Below are 20,415 nucleotides of genomic sequence, written 5' to 3' on the forward strand. Positions count from 1 at the left end.
TATTGTCTAAAACATTTGTAAACTTTTTGTCTCATATTTCTTTGTGTGCTGGATAGTTTTATGTCAATTTGACACACACTAGAGTCACTGGAGAGGAAGAAGATGCATAAGATCTAGCTATATGCAGGCCTGTAGAGGGTTTCCATAATCACTGACTGATGTGGAAGGGCCAAGATAATTGCGGGTGGGGCCACCAATGAGCGGGTGGTCCTGGGTCCATAAGAAAGCAGGCTTAGCCACCAACAATGAGCAAGCCAATAAGCAGCATTTAGAAACCCTTGTGGTTTCTAAATCAGAGCTCCTGCCTCCAGTGCCTGCTCTGATTGAGTTCCTGTCCTACTTCATCCAATAATGAACAGTGATGAAGAAGGGCAGTCACATGTGCTGGATGGCTTTATATCAACTGGAGATGCATTACCTCCACTCAGATTTAATGCCTCTCAAGTCAAGCATTCGATATTTCTCTGCTGAGAATTTTCTGTTTATTTCTGTACCACATTTTTAATTGTATTATTTGGGTTTTTTGGGGGGGAGTTTATTTTCTTGAATTCTTTATATATTTTGGATATTAGCCTCCTTTTGGATGTTGGTGGTGATGGTGTGTTTGTGTGCTTGTCTTCTTTTGCTTTTTGGTTGTGAATTTGTGTTTTTGTGGGTGGATTTGATCATGTTGGGTTGGAGTTTTCCTTCTAGTATCTTCTGTAGAGCTGGGTTGCTGTGAATATATTGTGTAAATTTAGTTTTGTCATGAAATATTTTGTTTTCTTCATCTATGTTAATTGAAAGTTTTGCTGGGTATAATAGTCTGGGTTGTCATCTGTGGTCTCTTACTATCTGAATTATATCCATCCAGGCCCTGCTGGCTTTCACAGTTTCTCTTGAGTAGTCTGGAGTGATTCTGATAGGTGTACCTTTATATGTCATTTGGCCTTTTTCCCTTGCTGCTTTTAATACATTTTCTTTACTCTGTAGATTTAGTGTTTTGATTATTATGTGGTAGGAGGAATTTCTTTTCTGGTCTAGTCTATTTGATATTTTGTAAGTCTCTTGTATGTTTAAGGGCATCTCTTTCTTAAGGTTAGGGAAATTTTCTTATATGATTTTTCTCAAAAATATTTTCTGGGTTTTGGAGACCAGAATCTTTTTCTTCATCAATTCCTATTATTCTTAGGTTTCTTCATTTCGTGGTATCCTTGATTTCTTGGATGTTTTGTATCAGAATTTTTTCTGATTTGATGTTTTCTTTGAAAGATGTATGGGCTTCTGCAATTGTATCATCAGCATCTGAGAAACACTTAAGGAAATGTCTAGTGTCCTTCGTTATTGTAAAAAATGCAAAGAAAAAATTCTCTGAGATTCCCTCTTATACCTGTCAGGATGGCTAAGATCAAAAACTCAAGTGACAGCACATGTTGGCAGAAAGTGGAGCAAGCAGAATACTCCTCCATTGCTGGTGGGCATGCAAACTTGTACCACCAAGTTTGGATTGTTTGGAACACAATCTAAATGTTTCTCAGAAAATTGGGGATAATTCTACCTCAAGACCCAGCTGTACCACTCACTCCGGGGTATATGCTCAAAAGATGCTCCTTGCATACTACTATGACACTTGCTCAACTGTTCATAGCAGCTTTATTCATAATAGCCAGAAACTGGAAACAACCTAGATGTCCCTCAACCAAAGAATGGGTAAAGAAAGTGTGGTACAATGAATATGCTGGTACACACCTGTAATCCCAACACTCAGGGAGGCAAAAGCAGGTAGATATCTGTGAGTTCAAGGCCAGCCTGCTCTACAAAGCAACAACCAAGGCTACACAGAGAAACCCTGTCTTGAAAAAAAAGTGATACATTTACAAAATAGAACACTACTCGGCTGTTAAAAACAAAACATCATGCAATTTGCAGACAAATGGACTGAACTAAAAAATATCAGCCTGAGTGAGGTAATCAAGACCCAGAAAGACATTCACGTACTCAGTTATACATGGATATTAGCCATAAAGTACTGGAAAGCCATCCTGCAGTCCACAGACCCAAAGAAGCCTTTAAGTAACAAGGAGGGCCCAAGGAAGATGCTTGAATTTCACTCAGAAGGGGAATGAAAATAGACGTCTGAAGTAAATGGAGGGAGGGAGTGGGTAGGAGAGGTGGAGGGTATGGAATAGGGATCAGGAATAGGGAAAAGGGGGCTGGTGGTGGGAAGGAGTACGGGCATGGGGATCAAGGGTAAGAAAGGGGGGGCTGGGAGAGAGAGTGAAATTAGTTGGGGAGGGACATCTCTTGGTTGCAAATAAGCTTGGACCACAAAGAATTGTCACAAGGGGACAATTCTTCGGAGATTGTGGATGGCCTACGTGGAAGATCAACGAAAGTTTCCCTTTTAAAAGTGGTTTGTCAATGGCAAGTTGGCTTTGTAAGGCTGCAATGTCAAGTTGATTTAATCTGCTTGCCCAGGAAGCTAAAACAGATGATTTACTAGTGTTTGTCTGGACCCTGTCAAGAAGCTACAGCACTATTGAAGGCCTCCTTGCAGCAGCATGGCCATGGCTCCTGGACTGTGATGTCTCCCCGTATACAGCAATTTAGTGTGTGACTTACACAACATGTTGTCATAGTAAAAATCTTTTATTTGGGGAAAAAATGGCCATCTTACCAAAAGCAACCTACAGATTCAACACAATCCCCATCAAAACGTGTGCACTTCTAGACATGACAGAGAGAGTCGGTATTGTCAGCTTTTGTTTCCAGTGCTCCTGAGGTGCTAATGATTGACCCCAGGGCCTTACACATGCTAGGTAAGCACTCTGTGAATGAGCTTCAGCTAAGTTGCTTTTGAAAAGGTATAGACAGAGTGTGGATTTTTAAATTAATTTTATGAATTCTAAATAACTTGGCAACTGTGCTTTATAATAAGCATCTTTTGTGCTTTTAGAAACTTTTACCTGGCTTTATAAGTACCTAAGTTTTGTTTTGTTTTTTTCTTCACTCACTGTATTCTGCTGTACCTTCTCAGCAGAAGTTGGTGCTATCAGTGTTTTTATATTCTAGTGGACCTATTCTAGTGTTTCATTGTGTTCCTTTTTTGTTTTTATTTCACTTTTAATGGATATCATAAATAATTTCCTAAACACATTCAGCATCGATATATAGTCATTTTTAAAAGATTAATTTAAAACTATGTGTATGTGTGTGTGACTGTGTGGAGATATGCGAACAAGAGTTCAGGTGCCTGAACAGAATAGAAGGCATCAGGTCCTCTCAAGCTGGAATTCTGTGTGGTTGTGAGTTAACTTACACACTTGGAAATGAACCAAGGTCCTTTGCAAGAGCAGTCAAGACTTTAAATACTAACCAACCTCTGAGACCAGAGCCCTTAAGTTTTGCCTACCAGAACTTTCAGAAAACATTCGAATGCCACCATCTTGACAAGCAATCACCAGTCACATGAACCATGGGGAAAGAGTTCAATCACATTCAAATCATAATATTTTTCCTAAAGCCTTCAAATTTGATGTCCTTGTCAACTTCTAACTGAAATTACATTTTAAAAATAAGCATCATAATTTAATTAATTATATCATTAAGAACAAAAGGTGACTCATAGAAAATGAGACTAATTTAATGAGTTAGAATTTACATTATGCTGGAGCCCGCCATCAGAGTCCAACAGTTCTTGAGTGGGGAGTGAGAATTGAAAGAAAAATTTAAAAAACAAAACACTACATGTGGGATCTGTTTGAGAGGGCTTCCACTAGAAACTAGGCACCCGGGTTTATTCCACAGTTCCTTTTTATAGTCAGAGCAAAGCACTTTGATACAATGAAGTTCATTGAGAGGTCAAACTTGTTTACCTTCACCACCTGTCTGTGTGATCCTCACACAAACAAAAGGAAGTGAACTTGGCAAAATATCCTGTCTATCCCTGTCTCCAGGTGAAGGCCAGGGTGAAAGCATGTTTATTTCACTGAGAGCTCAATAAGAAAGCATCCTGACAAACAAGAGGCTCTCCACAACACTGTAAGAACATAAATTAAAAAAAAAAATTTTCATGAATGAAAGAGAGGAAAAACACGTTCAATGTGTAGAATTCTACATTTCCTCGGGAATACCTGTGCATCCATTTCATATGGAGAGATCAACATCAAAAATAAGTTTGTATTTGGAGGCAGTAATGACAAAAGTAGTTAGATGGTGAGATTAGGAAGTGGTGATATCTGAAGAATGGAATTCAGAGTCTATTTTATTGTATGTATACTTATGTAATATGGAAAAAGCTATGTGAATGAATGTACTGTGCTGTGATAAAGAAAATGCCAATTTTGTCTTTGACATAGACTCTGCCTGCTCTTCTATCACTTCCTCCTGGTGGGGCTGCCTCACCAGGCCACAAGGGAAGAGGATGCACTTAGTCCTGATGCAACTTGATGTGCTGGGGTAGATGTGTTCCTTTTCTGAGGAGTAGGAGAGGGAAGAAAGGTGACTCTGGGAGAGAGGGTGGGACAAGAAGGGAGGAGGGTCTATAATTGGGATGCAAAAGAAAGAAATAAAAAATAAATAAGAAAATGCCAAAAAGTAACTTCAGTGTGTCCGTGACATAAAGCCCTAGAAAGCAATCTCATATTTGTTGTTGCTGCCTGTGTTAGGAGTTTCCAATCAGAAAATATCAATTGCTTAGAGGGATGTGGGGCACGCATTATTTAATGGGTGAGTCTGATGTGTGGGAAGCTGCTTCTGACATGGCTACTCTGGCTTGACTCTAGCTCAGCCGTTTTAGAGGCTGTTGCCATTTTCTTTACTAACCAAGCTTTAGTTCCTATTTCTCTGCCAGCAAGGACTTTCCCATAAATTAGATGACAGGCTGTTGCCGTGGGAAACTTTAGGAGTTTCTGCTTCCTGGCCATGGTAGATGGGGGTCTAATCTAGAGTTCCGGGACTGTCCTTGGCAGTTCTTGGGAGAGGGGTGTTCTGTTCCTGAGAACTAGATAGCAAGTTCCGTGCAAGCCTGGGAGCCGGAGAATAATTTTTGTGTAGCCCTGAGTGAATTCTTGGATACCTTGCCAGTTGACACAAGATTCATTTGGGATTCTTTGCCATATACGCGTATGCTTTGCCTTCATTAAACGAGACTTGATCAGATTCCTCTTGTCTCCATTCTTTGTGTCTCTTGCCCCACCCCATTCTCGCCCCCTCTCTTAGGGTCTCATTCGACTGACCTGCGGGACAGGTCAAGTGGGACCTGAACATGAGGGATTTGGTGAAGAACGCTGATAGAGAAGGCGGCCAGAAATAGATGAGAAAAATGACAACTGTGTAGGAGCCTGCCTCACAGGTACAGTCCAGTAAGTGATCATAGATTATGAGACAAGAAATGAGTAAGCATGAGACCTTTATAGAAGGATTAAAAGATGCTTTAAAGATGTGAGGAGTAAAGGTTAAAATGAAAAAAAAAATTAATCTTACAAGCTAAAGAATTACTTGTGGAAATTAGAGCAGCTAAACAGGCAGAAAAAAGTATTTCTAAGGTTCATGTGGGAGTTCAAGGAGATTTATGCAATTTGAGAGCAGAAAATGATTTTGGAGCAGGTACCACAGTTGTTCTTGTCCTTGTCTCTGTCTTCGCTTTTGTCTGCCAGCTGTCTGTTCTGGTTTCTGGTTTCGGTTTGCTCGCTAGGTCTGGGGAAGCTCGGAGAGTTTCCAATCAGGTCAGGGAATCTGGAGGACGCTCCAATTCCCGGGGAGGGGGCCAAGAGAGGGCCCCAGGGGGCCCATAAAGGCTCTATTCCTTTTGGGACCTGGGGAGGGAGTCACTGGGACCCTGCTCTGTATGGAAAGAGGGCTGCTGGAGCCTGCTCTCCATCTGGAAGCTGTGGACAGGGCCATGGGGGTTCTGCTCCTTCTGGAATCTCTCTGTGTGTGTGTGGGGGGGGGGGGGTGCCCATGAAGGGGTCCACTCCTTCTGGAATCTGAGGGACTTGTGTCCGGTAGGGGTTGGTCAAGTCCTGGTATCTGGGTATTCTGGTTACTCCGACAGTGGCAATGGCAGAAATTTTTGTTTCTTGTGTGTATGTTTCTCTGTGGACTTGGACTGATGAAATTTTTGGACATGAGACAGTTTAAATCAACACCTCTGAGTTTGGTCCTGGACCATTGGAGTTAAATTCTATAAAACATTTTAAAAGTTATCGGGTACTTTAAAATAATAACCCTTGGTCAGTCTAACAAAAAACTTGAAACAGTTTCTTATTTGGAGGGAAAAAAAACCCTTGGTATTTATTTTATTAATTTATTTATTTGCCAAGTGAAAACAAGCCATGCCGTTTGAGCCAATTAAGAAAACTATAGTTATTACAAGGTATCGTGTCAGGATGGTAAAGACCCATAAAATGATTTAGTATATTCTGGCCTACTGAAAGAAACCACAAGAGGATTTTAATGAAAGTCTTTATGTTATCTAAAAAGCAAGAGAGAAGGAAAAAAAAAACCTAAAATAATAAAGAGAAGGGATATTAACAAAAAAAAAAAAGCAATAGCATGTCTAAAATAAAAATGTCTGGTTAAAACAGAAAAATAAAGCTAGAAACCTAAAGGTATATAAAAATGTTACAAAAGGTTAGTGTATTATAAAAAGCCAGAGGGCATTTATGATTTGAAAAAGAACTGTAAAATATGTTTTTCATTTAAACAGCTAGAGATTTTTTTTAATGCAAAATGTTCTCTTATGCTCTTTTAAAGGGAAAAAAGGACTGCAGTTCCAAGCTAGCTCAGGGTTATGCAGGGTTATATTCAGATAATTGTTAACCATTATATAAAATATATGCCTGGCTGCCAGTGCCTAAATAAATGATTTAATGCTGTTTCTTTCTGACCTATAGATTTGGTATGGCCAGAATAGTCCATCTTTACTGAGGACTACAGGCTAAGTTTAGTTCTCTGTTTAATGCTAAATTAAACTTTTGTCCTTTAATTTTTTTGCTGTTAAGTTTTAATGCAATATGGTAGGTTTAATAAGATTTGCTAGCCCCTTTATTAACTGTGTCTGATTAAAAGTTTTGCTTTGAATTTAGTTTAGATAGAGCAGATTTAAAGTTATGCTAAGGACTGCAGTTGAGTATAAGATTGAGCCTTACCTAGTCTTTTTGTTTAAGTTTTTTTTTATCTGTTTTGTTTTGTTTTGTTTTTAAGGATAAGCCTAGGATGGGTAACTATAAAGTTTGCCTATATGGATTTACTTAAAATTTGGTTTTAAAACATGCATCTAAGGAATAGGTAATAATAATAATGCTAATTTTACTGTAATACAAAAAGGGTATTCACTCAGAGTGGACTTCCAATTGGCTTATGAAAATGCTAATGCAGCCTGCCAAGCAGCAATTCGGCCTTATAGAAAAAAGACAGATTTATCAGGTTATATTAGATTATGCTCTGATATTGGGGCTGCCTATCAATAAGGCCTAGCTATGGCTGCCACCCTACAAGAATATACAGTCAAACAATTCTTAACTCAACAAAATAAAGGAAGATGTTTTAATTGTGGTGAAATTAGGCACTTTGCAAAAAGGTTGTAGAAGTAACAAACAGGCAGGAGCCAAAAATTCTCCTCCTAAACTGTGTTCAAGATGCCATAGAGGAAAACATTGGGCTACTGCATGTAAATCCAAAACTGACGCTCAAAGACAGGTTTTGCCACGTCTTCAGAGAAAAGGGAATCAGGGCCAGCCCCAGGCACCCAAACCCAAGCAGGTTTATGGCCAGTCAGATTTGGTCAAGTAAACAGCAATCCATTTCTGACCTCTGCCAAGCCACCCTAGAAAGTGCAGGATTGGACCTCTGTTCCACCACCCACGCAGTATTAACCCCTGAAATGGGAGTTCAGACATTGTCAATTGGTGTCTATGGTCCTCTACCTCTAGACACATTGGGTTTAATAATAGGGCGGAGTAGTTCTACAGTAAAAGGACTTCAAATATTTCCAGGTGTAATTGGTAGTGATTATCAGGGTGAAATAAAAATTATGGCTTTTTCTCCTCAAAATATTACCACTGTACCCACAGGACAGCGAATAGCACAATTGTTATTACTTTCCTTATTGCCTACAAATAATAAGATATATGTTAATCGTGGCTCAGGAGGTTTTGGCTCTTCTGATGCATATTGGGTACAATCTATTTCTTCTACCAAACCCATATTGACCCTTGAAAGAATTTCAAGGTTTAATAGATACTGGAGCTGATGTTACTATTATTAAAAAAGAAGCCTGGTCATCCGATTGGCCCCTTTCTCCTACTTTAACTAATTTAAAAGGTATTGGCCAAAGTCAAAATCTGGAAAAAAAAAGCACAAAGGTTCTAACTTGAAAAGATAAAGAGAGAAATCAAGGGACTATTCATATAACCCTTTGTTATCAAGGGACTTTCCATTAATCTTTGTGGTAGGGATTTACTTTTTCAAATAGGGCTTACTATGTACAGCCCTAATGATATAGTTACAGCTGAAATGCTTTCTCAGGGGTTTAGACCAGGAAAAGGTTTGGGAAAACATGAATCAGGAATATCTCAGCCTTGTTATTTAAACAATTACAAATGCTTATTAAAAAAAAAAAAAAAAAAAAAAAGATCTTATCCCTTCTACATTGGACATTTACGAGCTCATTCTAACCTTCTAAGACCTTTAACCAAAGGTAATTATAAAGCTGATTTGGCTACAAAAATTATATGTAATGTTACCTCTGATTTATCAACAGGTATTTCTGCTGCCACTCAAGCCCATCAACTCCATCATTTAAATGCTCATACTCTAAGACTTATGTTTAAAATCACCAGAGAACAAGCACGACAAATTGTTAAACAGTGTCCTTCCTGTGTTGTCCTTTTGCCTACTCCCCATCTTAAGGTCAATCCCTGTGGCCTTGAACCTAACGCTATTTGTCAAATGGATATTACACATATCCCTAAATTTGGAAATTTAAAATGCGTTCATGTTTGTGTTGACACTTAGAGTCGGTTTATATTTGCCACACTCCAAACTGGTGAGGCCGGAAAAAAATGTTATTGCTTGTGTGCTATCAGCAATTGCTGTGTTGGGAGTTCCAACACTTAAAACAGACAATGGCCCTGGCTATGTTGAAAATATGTTTTCAAAATCTTGTCAACAACTTAATATTAAACACATTACAGGTATAGTTTATAATCCACAAGGACAAGAAATAGTGGAAAGGGCACATTTATCTATAAAAAATACCATTAAAAAATAAAAGAGAGGGAGTGGTACCCCATCAAAGGGTCTCCTAGAAATTTTATATCCCATATACTTTTTATTTTAAATTTTTAAAATTTGGATAAGGATGAAATAAGGATAAGCTGCGGAACGTTTCTGGCACATGGATACACAAACACAGTTTGCTACTGTCCTATGGAAAGATCTTTTGAACAACAAATGGCATGGTCCAGATCCTGTCCTGATATGGAGCAGAGGAGCAGTTTGCATCTATTCTAAAAAGATGGATGCAGCCAGATGGTTGCCGGAATGATTAATAAAGCATATAGGTAATAATAATACTCATCAGTCCAGGGTAGAAGAATTACCCTGTTCACAGAAATGATGGAACAGAAACAACTGTTTCCATGGACTGTGATCCTTTGCGTCCAGCTGATACATGTTCATGGTGAACCCTTCAGTCCTCAAGCAGCACAGGCAATATTTACAGCAAACCCTGTGAATGCAAAGGAGGAAAATTGGCAGGTATTTCTGCAGCCAGAAGTTTTAAAACTGTGGATTTTCCCACTTATACGGCCTATCAATTCTTAGGCCATTCGGAAGATCCTCAAAATGGTGCCAGATAAAGATGTGTAGATGAGCCAAAAGTTATACCTAAGGTCAATGGTCATCCTGGGCCTTGTCCTTGTTCCAGTTTTTATCAGTCTATGCATAGCTCATGTTACACCTTTGTGCAACAATGTACTGGAAATAATAACAAAACCTATTTTACTGCTATTTTAACTAGGACCTATACTATAACATTTGGAGGTGATTGGTTAGTTGTACCCCAAGTTTTTGATAGTACCAACAAGTACAGCCAATCACCCTGTTTTGGCACTCCAGGTCAGCCAGTATGCTGGAATTTGATACCTCCCATACATATTTCTGATGGAGGAGGACCTCAAGATCAGGTTAGACAAGCCATCGTTCAAAAGAAAATAGAAGATTTAACAGAAAATTTGTTTCCTCAGTTTAATTATCATCCTTTGGCCTTGCCTAAGTCCAGAGAAAGTATGGCTATTGATCCCCAAACCTTTGATATTCTTTAGGCTACTTATACGTTGCTTAATGATTCTAATCCACTTCTTGCTCAAGAGTGTTGGCTTTGTATGAGCCAAGGGCATTGCTATTCCTGCACCTAATAGTACCTATAGTGATAGACCCTCTTGTATGATTATTCCCCCTTTACAAGTACAACCCATAAATTTTGGAAATTCTTCTTGTTTATTTTCACAGTCTTTTATTGATAGTACTGCTGAAGTTGATTTAGGGGTACTTACTTTTGCCAACTGTGTAGAATTAATTAATGTATCTAGTTCTTTATGTGCCTATAATAATTCCGTTTTTGTGTGTGATAATAATAGGGCTTATATGTTTTTACCCTCTAACTGGACAGGGTTATGTATTTTAGCCTCTCTTCTCCCTAATATTGACACCAGGGGATGAACCTGTGCCGGTACCCAGCCTTGGTTATATAGTTGGTAGACATAAAAGAGTAGTTCAATTTTTTTCCTTTCTTAGCTAGTTTAGGTGTAACAGCAGCAATGGCTACCGGGTCAGCAGGATTGGTTGATGATGTACAAACTTTATCTAGCACTATTCAGGGTATACAGGATCAGGTAGATTCTTTAGCTGAAGTAGTTTTGCAAAATAGAAGAGGTTTGGATTTGATTACTGCAGAACAGGGAGGAATATGTTTGGTTTTACAGGAATGTTGTTGCTTTTATGCCAATAAATCTGGCATTGTCAGAGACAAGATAAAGAAGCTACAAGATGACCTGGAAAAGAGAAGAAAAGAGCTGTTTGACAATCCACTATGGAGTGGATTAAATGGGATTCTGCCCTACCTCCTCCCATTTTTAGGACCTCTAGTTGGCTTATTGATTTTGCTATCACTAGGACCTTTTCTCTTTAATAAAATCATGACCTTTTTAAAGCAACAATTAGATGCCATTAAAATGCAGCCTATTTAGGTCCATTATCACAAACTGGACATGACCGGTGGGGAGATTTAGAGGTATTCACCTTTATTGAGGTCATGCTGATATTGCATGCATTAATTTCTCTTGTTTTGAGGCGATGGACTGGTTAGTCAACAAGGGGTAAGAGAGCTAAAAATTTCCATATGCACCCCTCCAACCTAAGACAGGAATCCAGCCTAAAAATCTGCTGGACTTTCCAATGACGGGTAAGAAGGGCTTGGGACCCTGGGCTCCAACCTAGGACAGGCACATACCCCCCAAAACCTCTCTTTTTAAAATCACCTCACGGCATTTTTGTTCTTTTGAAAAAATAAAAAAGAGGGGGGACCAGTGGGAAGCTCCTTCTGACATGGCTACTCTGGCTTGACTCTAGCTCAGTCATTTTAGAGGTTGTTGCCATTTTCTTTACTAACCAAGCTTTAGTTCCTATTTCTCTGCCAGCAAGGACTTTCCCATAAATTAGATGACAGGCTGTTGCCGTGGGAAACTTTAGGAGTGTGGTACTTTGAATTCTGCTTCCTGGCCGTGGTAGATGGGGGTCTAACCTAGAATTCCGGGACTGTCCTTGGCAGTTCTTGGGAGAGGGGTGTTCTGTTCCTGAGAACTAGATAGCAAGTTCCGTGCAAGCCTGGGAGCCGGAGAATAATTTTTGTGTAGCCCTGAGTGAATTCTTGGATACCTTGCCAGTTGACACAAATACTGATACTATGAGAAGATTCATTTGTGACTCTTTGCCATATAAGTGTATGCTTTGCCTTCATTAAATGAGACTTGATCAGATTCCTCTTGTCTCCATTCTTGGTGTCTCTTGTCCCACCCCATTCTCGCCCCCTCTCTTAGGGTCTCATTCGACTGACCTGGGGGACGGGTCACTGATGTATTAGTTGAACAGGGCCTATGAACCACAACAGTGACATCCATTCACAGTAACAGTACAGATGCAGTAGTGGCAAACATACCTTGGCAGTTAATGATGATTTACTAAGTCCTTTAAGACCCATGCAATAAGAGGAAAACCATACCTGGCATTAATTACCCAGGGTTAGTGAAGTCATGAATCTTGGGAGAAGACACTACAACCATCACTTTACTAAATCAACATAATCCTTAGCCACCACATAAATATTTGTTCTTGTACCCATAGAGAAGTGTAAATCTCACACCTGATCAAGGAAACTTGCCTTTGCAACAGACAGAGACCAATACAGAAAACCACAACCAACCAAAATGCAGGGCTCTGGAGCCTAGACCTAATGGCCACATCTATAGCACAACTTCCACACATAAAGCTGAAGCATTGCAGAAGAGGGGGCAGAGAGATCGTAAGAGCCATAGGAGCAGGGAGTTTGCTGTAATACTGTGTCTTCTAATAACATCAGAAGCTATACCCATAAACTCTCACCAAGATCACTGCCTAAATATGAAGTGAATAAGGATGATGCCAAGAGACATACTGATGTGGGTGAGAGAAAGAGCATGAGGCTTCTACCCTACCTAAAGAACTATAAAGAGAAATGCTGAGAGAGAGGGAAATAGCCTTTCCTAAGAAGAGTGCACTAATTGATTATCTAAAACCAAATGGCCAGCCCTGAAAAACATATACACACAAGTAATATTATACAGACTGAGCAGGTTGTATTATGTATTTAGGAATATATATATATTTGTTTTTTATTAATATATATAAACGAAAAAAAGAGGTCACAAATTTGAAAGAGAGAAAGAAGTATATGAGAGTGTTTGGAGGGAGAAAGTTGAATGCAGAATGATGTAATTATACTCTCAAAAAATAAAAAAATAATAATTTAAAAAGATTTTATGCAGATGAATGTGAAGTCTAGAAATATGAGGAAACACTGAAGTTTTAATATTAATTTCAATGGAAAAATGTATTTTAACCCATTTATTAATAGTTTTTATATTTACTAGAATTTGTAAGATCACATATGACTGGTTTGCACTGATGTTTCTGGCTATACTTTCCTCAGCGCAGCAGTCTGTTCTCAAAGGGACAGAATTAAAGACAGCTTCAGATGCTGCTGCAGACCAGGGTTAGCACCTTCCCCAGCATGCTCGAGTCCCTAGGTTAAATTCATTGCGCCATAACAATTAATTAATTAATTAAGTAAACTGACATGTAATGTACTTTTACTTTTCCATGATCCCATCAACAATAATTAGACATACAGATCACGCAAATATTCCTAAAGGATGTCATTTCTTAAGACATTGGTTGCTATATTCTTGACAATTTTGTAATACTAGATTAGCCCTTTTGTTGTGTGTATTTCACATCGTGTTTGTGTGAATTTTCCTTATGGTTTTTCTGACGATCCATTTTTTTGGATAGAAAATTACAGAGATAAGGTGCCTCACACACCAAATCGAATCAGCGTTACCTTAACCAGATGACTTATCACTCTGACTTCTGCCTGAGCCATATGACATTACTTCACTGTAGATTAATTATCCCATCGCAGACACTTACTGCAGAGTATTTCTATGCTGATGAAGTATAGAGTGATGCTGTATAGAGTATAGAGTCATATTTCTGCCAACTGTGCTGATAAAAAGCAGTGCCTGGACAGAATTCAGGCCATTTGAAATATGTGGTTATTCATTCCAATAAGAACTCAAGCATATGGCAGGGGAAATCATGACGTGCCCTATCCAGATGTCAGATGCCTGCGGATCACAGGTTCTGACTGAGACAGGCCACCTGTCAAGTTTGCTCTCAAAAGTGAAAGCTAGCGCATGAATCCTTGGCATTCAAAAGATATTAAGATAATCAGGAAAAGGCTACCTATTTTTTTTCACCCTTATAATCAAATATATTGCTTGCTCTTACAGCTCAGTTCACTCCTGACATCTCAGGTTCCCTGGCAAGATCCAAAGCTTCCCTCACTCCAGTATGTTTGTTATACCTGCTGGGCTTAAACTGCCATAAAAGGGTTTAGTTTTTTTTGTTTTCTGTGAGGACTTCCTGTAGATGGGAAACAACAGAATGGCAGTACTGGAAGCCAAAAATGGAGGCAAAATGCTTTGATGTGATCAGGTGAGTCTGGGGACTATTATAAAACTTGGAAGTCATGTGATTCATTATTTTTATAGTTTTGGTGAAAATCTTTTTCCATAATGAAGAAAGTTACAGAGAAAGAGAAGGAAAGAGTCATCTTTAAATTAGATCAGTATCTTAGTTTTCACATAAATTATACTGTAAAACTTGCTATTCTTTGATATGGAAATGTCTCAGCAATTACATAACCAGTAACTATAATCATCATTAAGTTACGTGAGTCTTGTTTAAATTCTTTTTTTAAATTTGTGTGTGCGCACGTTCAAACGTAAGAATGCACCTGTGAATGTAGGTGTCCCAGGAGGCCAGAGAGCATCCAATTTCCTGGAGCGGGAGCTACAGGTGACTGTTATCTGCCCCATATGGGTGCTGAAAACACAGAACTCGTAGCAATTGGGCTGGAACTGACCCAGAAAACTCCTGCTTAAGGACTAGTGTCCATAGGACTGAAAACTGCAATGCAAGATGCCAAGGGGGGAAACAATGGTCCCACCCAGCTGTGGTGTCTCTGAATCAAAACAATATCCAGTGTCTTAGAGTTTCCATTGTTGTGATAGGAACACCATGACCAAAATCAGCTTGGAGAGAAAGGCTTTATTTTGACTTATAGCTTTTAGTTCATAATCCAGGGAAATTGGGGCAAGGACTCAAGGCAGAAGCCTCAAGTCGGGCACCGATGCAGAGGCCACGAAGGATTGCTCCTTTCTGGCTTGCTCCTCATGGCTTGTTCAGTCTACTTTTTTATACAACCCAGGACCACCTGCTCAGGAATGAATCACTAATTAAGAGAAGGCACTGCAGACATGTTTACAGGAAAATCTTTTGGAGGTATTTTCTCAATTGAGGGTCCCTCTTACCAAATGATTACATCTTGTGTCAAGCTGAAACACAACTAGCCAGAGCAGCCATAATGGCAAGATAGCCCAATGGTACAATAGTATCACTTGTATCTTGATAGAACCAAAAGTTGTCTAATTGGATTTTAAGGTCTGCTCAACAGGAGAGAAAATATACTTTGTAATGGAAAACAATCAACTATTCATGGCTGGTGTGGTCATGGATCTTAAAAGGAAACCTACTCCTGCTAATTCCCTAATAAATTCTAACTGCATTCTAAGTAATTACCCTTATATCTACAGAAAACTGTAGCTTTCACTCCTCACTGACCACAAGATGCCAGCCTTGGTTGATACAGCTACAACCCCTGCACCTAAGGCTCAAGAAACATCATGGAAGAGACAGAGGAAGAGACAGCTTCTCCTGAGAAGCTTCTACACAGGAGGAAAAGTATATCTATGCAATCTCAACATTATGGTTGCCCAAACAAAATCTAAACAATGACACCAGTTGTCTTGGCAGTGTTGGTGAGGGAACTCTTACAAAACCCCACCCCTGAATAAAGAGCTACATTGCCATCTTCAGTGTTATTCTCCTGCATTTTTTTCCTATTATTTCACCCACTTTGATCTTCTTAGAGTCTGTTTCTAGAAAGTGATTGAACTTCAGATGGCATCATACAACCTATTTTATGCATTTCATTTGCTTCTCTATGGTTTGGTAAGTTTCTGCTATTTTTCTACTATTACATGGTTTTCTTCTTTATAGGCCAGTCTCTTCTTGGGAATGAGCTTCCTGTATACCCTGTACACCACGAGGCATTATCCCTTTGTCTTTTCTCATTGCTCTGTGGGGATTTAAGCACAGAGAATAAAAACGAAGTTTATCAGAGATTTTCTTGTAAGGTCATAGAAAAGAAAGGACAATTTAATCTTTTGGATGGTTGTGGAGTTTGTAACAGTATATGAGGTCTGTGGTTACTACTGCAATTGGGGTTGTAACCTCTATCAAGTAAAAAAGTCACCCTAGAGCATGGACTAAGAACCTATATTTTTATTAAAAGAGAAATAAAATGATTGAGGAAATGGCTCCATGGGTAAAGGTGCTTGCCAAGCAAGCCTGACAATCTGAGTTCAATCCCCAGAATCAAGTTAAAAATCCAGATGCAGTGGCTTGCATCTGTAATTCCAGCATCCTGAGATGAGGTGGGAGGCAGAGACAGCAGAATCTCCTAGAAGTACTCTGGAGTATTCAGCAACAAAAAAGAAGAGATCCTGCGTGGGACAGGGCAGTTAGGGAGATCTAACCCCCAAAAGTTGTACTCTGATCTCCAAACTCAATAAATAGTGCATATGCATACTCACACACATACAATAAATAAAGAAGATGTCTGAACAACATACATATCTGACTTCAACCTGCTTTAATTGCTAGGTTAGCATACAAAGTAATGGATTTCATTACGGCATCATCCCATGTATGTGCCATTCTATTTTATTTCTCATTTGTTCTAGGCCCTCGGTGTCCTCCCATGCTCACTCCCTCCATCTAGATAGTTCTATTTATTCCTCTAGTTAGTCTCACATTCTCCTTTTTGTTACATATATTTAGAGAGAGGCTGGTTTCTATGCAATTTTAAGTCCACATATGAGAAAAATGTGTGATGTTTTTCTTTTTGAATCTGGCTTATTTCACTTAACATAACAGTTTCTATTTTCATTCATTTTCCTGCACGTTGCATGATTTCATTGCATTACAGTTGCATGAAATTCCTTTGTGTATATATACATACACATACACACACACACATACATATATACATACATGTTTTTAACCATTTACCACTGATGGTCATTTAGACTAGCTCCACTTCCTGGTTACTGTTAACATTGAAAGAACAAACATAGATGTAAAAGTATCTCTTAAAGTTTGGTAAGCTATACACAGAAAGGATATGGCTGGGTCATAAAGTTCTATTTGCAGATTTTGAAGGGATGTCCATTCCTCAAATAGTGGCTACCGACAGTAAATACAAGCTTCTCTTTACTTACATCTTTGCCAGAATTTGTTGTCATTTGAGTTTCTTCATATTAAAAATATTTATTTTGTTGTTTTTAATTATATTTGTACCTATGTGTCTGTGAGTGCAGTGCCCAGAGAGGACAAAAAGAGAGCATAGGATTCTCTGGGCAGGTATAAGCCACTGAGTATGGGTACTGCGAACCAAACATGGGTCTTCTGCCTGAGAAACAAGCATTCTTAAACACTGAGCCATCTCTCCAGCCAAGTCACTTTATCTTCCTTGATGATAAATATTCAGACTAGAGTCAGATTGAATCTCAGAGCAATTTTACTTTGCATATATCAAAAAATTTGAAAGTGCTAAAATTAATGACTTGAAGATGCACCTGATAACCTTGGAAAACAAGAATAACCAACACTCAGAAACAATAGATGGAAAATATAATCAAAAGCAGGGTTGAAATTAATATACTAGAAATAAAAAATATAAAATCAATGAAACAATAAATCAATGAGGAGTTAATAACCATTTATTCATGTTAATCAAATGAGAGGAGTCTCAGATTAATGAAATTAGAGATAAAAAGGAGACATCACAACAGACACTGAGGAAATTTAGAGAATTGTAAGAGCTGACCTGATGAGAGTAGTTTTCATTGTTTTACTTTTTATCAAAGGTATTCTCATTTTTGTATCGCAAACTGTTTTTTGAAGAAAGAGAAAAGAAAGAAAGAAAGAAAGAAAGAAAGAAAGAAAGAAAGAAAGAAAGAAAGAAAGAAAGAGACAGCCTGAAATCGAAGGGATCAGAAGTGTCCTGTGGGGGAAGTATTAGTCAGGCAGAGTTGAGGGGAAATGACAAGGAGTGGTGAATGACATCCAGGCTAATAGGAGAGAATTGCTCTTCCCACCTCAGTCCTTTAGGCCTGAGAAATGATGTTGTAAGCGATTGGGTAGGGAGGTGTGGACGCTGAGAGCACTGAGCCCTGTGGACAGCCTGAATATGAGATACACAAGTAGCTTGCCTTTTATCTGTGAGATGTCTCCCTGGTGACACAATTCAACCAGAAACCACAAGGAAAACACTGATGAAGAGTACAGAAGCCAACCTATTACTATGTCAAGCAAGATAGAAACAGACAAAACAAAAATTCTCTTAGCAAATAGGACTTGACTTTATTATATTACACTTATAATTTCTTGAATCCTGGAATATTCTTTATCTGAATAGCTATGGATTGTCACCTCATGTTCAGCAAGTTTTTCCCTTTTGGGAGTAATGTTTTTAATTTCTTTCTCTAACTTTTAAAAAGTAAATGTGAGTGCCTTGCAAATGAGAAGTAACTTTAAAAGGTAAGGCATAACACTTCAGTTGGAATATAGCTTCTGTAACTCAAGCAGAAATCCATTAAAATAATGACTTAATTAAGGAGCAATTTAGACCAAGGCTAGCTACTCTTAGTATCAGTCAACAGAATCCATTCCAAATTGCAGTTTCCCCAACCTAGATGTATGACCTCATTCTTACAGTCACTAATGGCTCTCAAGCACATCAGAATTATGGCCCATGGGGAAAAGATGGGAAATACAAGATACCCACCTTCGATTAATCTCAAGACACTGTGGTTGGTTACATTTATGCTTCCATGCCTTTGCTCAGTGCTGAGAACATGGTACCTTCTATCATCAAGGAAGGCTGACAATTTGGACCTTTTCTGATATAAAAATCTCAGAATTACTACAAAAGGCAAGTCATAAAAGGTGGCAAAAATTGCCAATATCTGCAGTTCCTTTTTGCCTCTGAGACTATGTGCCCATATGAAGTTTTTTGGGGAGCTCTTCAGTACTGATAAATAATATACCACAAAAGTAGAAAAGCTTCAGACAGTATTCTGGTAAAATGGGGGCCAGACACTGGTAGCAAACGTGGTGAAACAGCATTTGACAGTTTGCAAATTACAAATCAGAGAATAGGGACCCATATCAATGGGCAAGTTCGTTGACTTGAATTGTTTTAAGAGCATAGTAGGTAACTTTTTAGATGAAAATGTGAATAAACATCAGGGAAAGTCTCACATCACTCGAGTATGTACAAGAAAGTTTCTACCTTGCAGTCTGACAGTGCTATTATCCTCATTACCAATATCATTATTCTCACCCTCACTAGTATTATTTGAGCACTTTCAATAGTCCATGTACTCTGCCTGTGTTTCTCTAAAGCACTGTATTATCTGATGGCCATGTTAGGTATCTAAGGTCAAAATGAGATTCTAATATGCAGAAATTTTTTAATGTTTCCTAAAGTAACCAGAGCAATGAGTCCCAGAGCCTGTCTCGGTCCTGTATCTATGTTGCTCTAAATCCAGCTATAATCATAGTTAACACTGTACTAGGGAAAACTGCCTTGCCTCTTCCATCTGAAAACCACTATACCCCAGCAGTGACCTCCAGAGAAGCATAATGGTGTCGTAAAGCCAACAAGAAAGCAGAGAGTGATGACATTGGGGTAGCCCTAATATTGAAAATTTCTTCAGATCTGTATGATACCCCTAAAATTACAATATTATAAACCTAAGTAGAAAGTTATGATAAAATTCATATGAAACCACAAAAGTTTTCAAGTACTCAGCAATTCTAGCAAAAAAAAAAAATGCCGTAGATAGCAGAACACCAACTCTCAAAATAAACTAAAGATCCTTAGTAATAAAAATTGTGCATTATTGACACAAAACAGACATGTACAAATGGAATAGTGTACCCAGAGCAAACCTACATACCCTCAGCCACCTTATTTTTGACATACGTTCTTATAGTGATATATCTGGGCAGAGGGAACCCATCACAAGAAGTTCAGACAGCTTCTCTCTTCTGTCACAAAAGGAAGCTTAGAGTTCTGTCTCTCTAGAGAGACTAAGAGTGAATATTAACTGCTATGGCCACAGGCAAACTTAGGTCATTTCCATTGATCACATTCCAGCATGCCAGTAGCCATGCTACCCTACAATAGGAGCAGGAGCCAAAGTAGGGCAGCCCCGCTGGACTTTAAGAATGAGGCACTAACTGCACATTCGGAAGCTTACAATGTATCCAATACTTATCAAATGAACTGTGAAAACATCAGAAGCAGAAAAAAATTATGGAGCCAACCTTGTTGAGTTTATTTGTTTCACTGAATCTTTGAAGATGTGGCTTCTTTTCAAATCTATTTGGTAATTATGCATCCTCGCTGTAGGACACTTAAAA

The sequence above is a fragment of the Meriones unguiculatus genome, chromosome 1 (assembly GCF_030254825.1).
Source record: "Meriones unguiculatus strain TT.TT164.6M chromosome 1, Bangor_MerUng_6.1, whole genome shotgun sequence".
NCBI classification, from domain to species: domain Eukaryota; kingdom Metazoa; phylum Chordata; class Mammalia; order Rodentia; family Muridae; genus Meriones; species Meriones unguiculatus.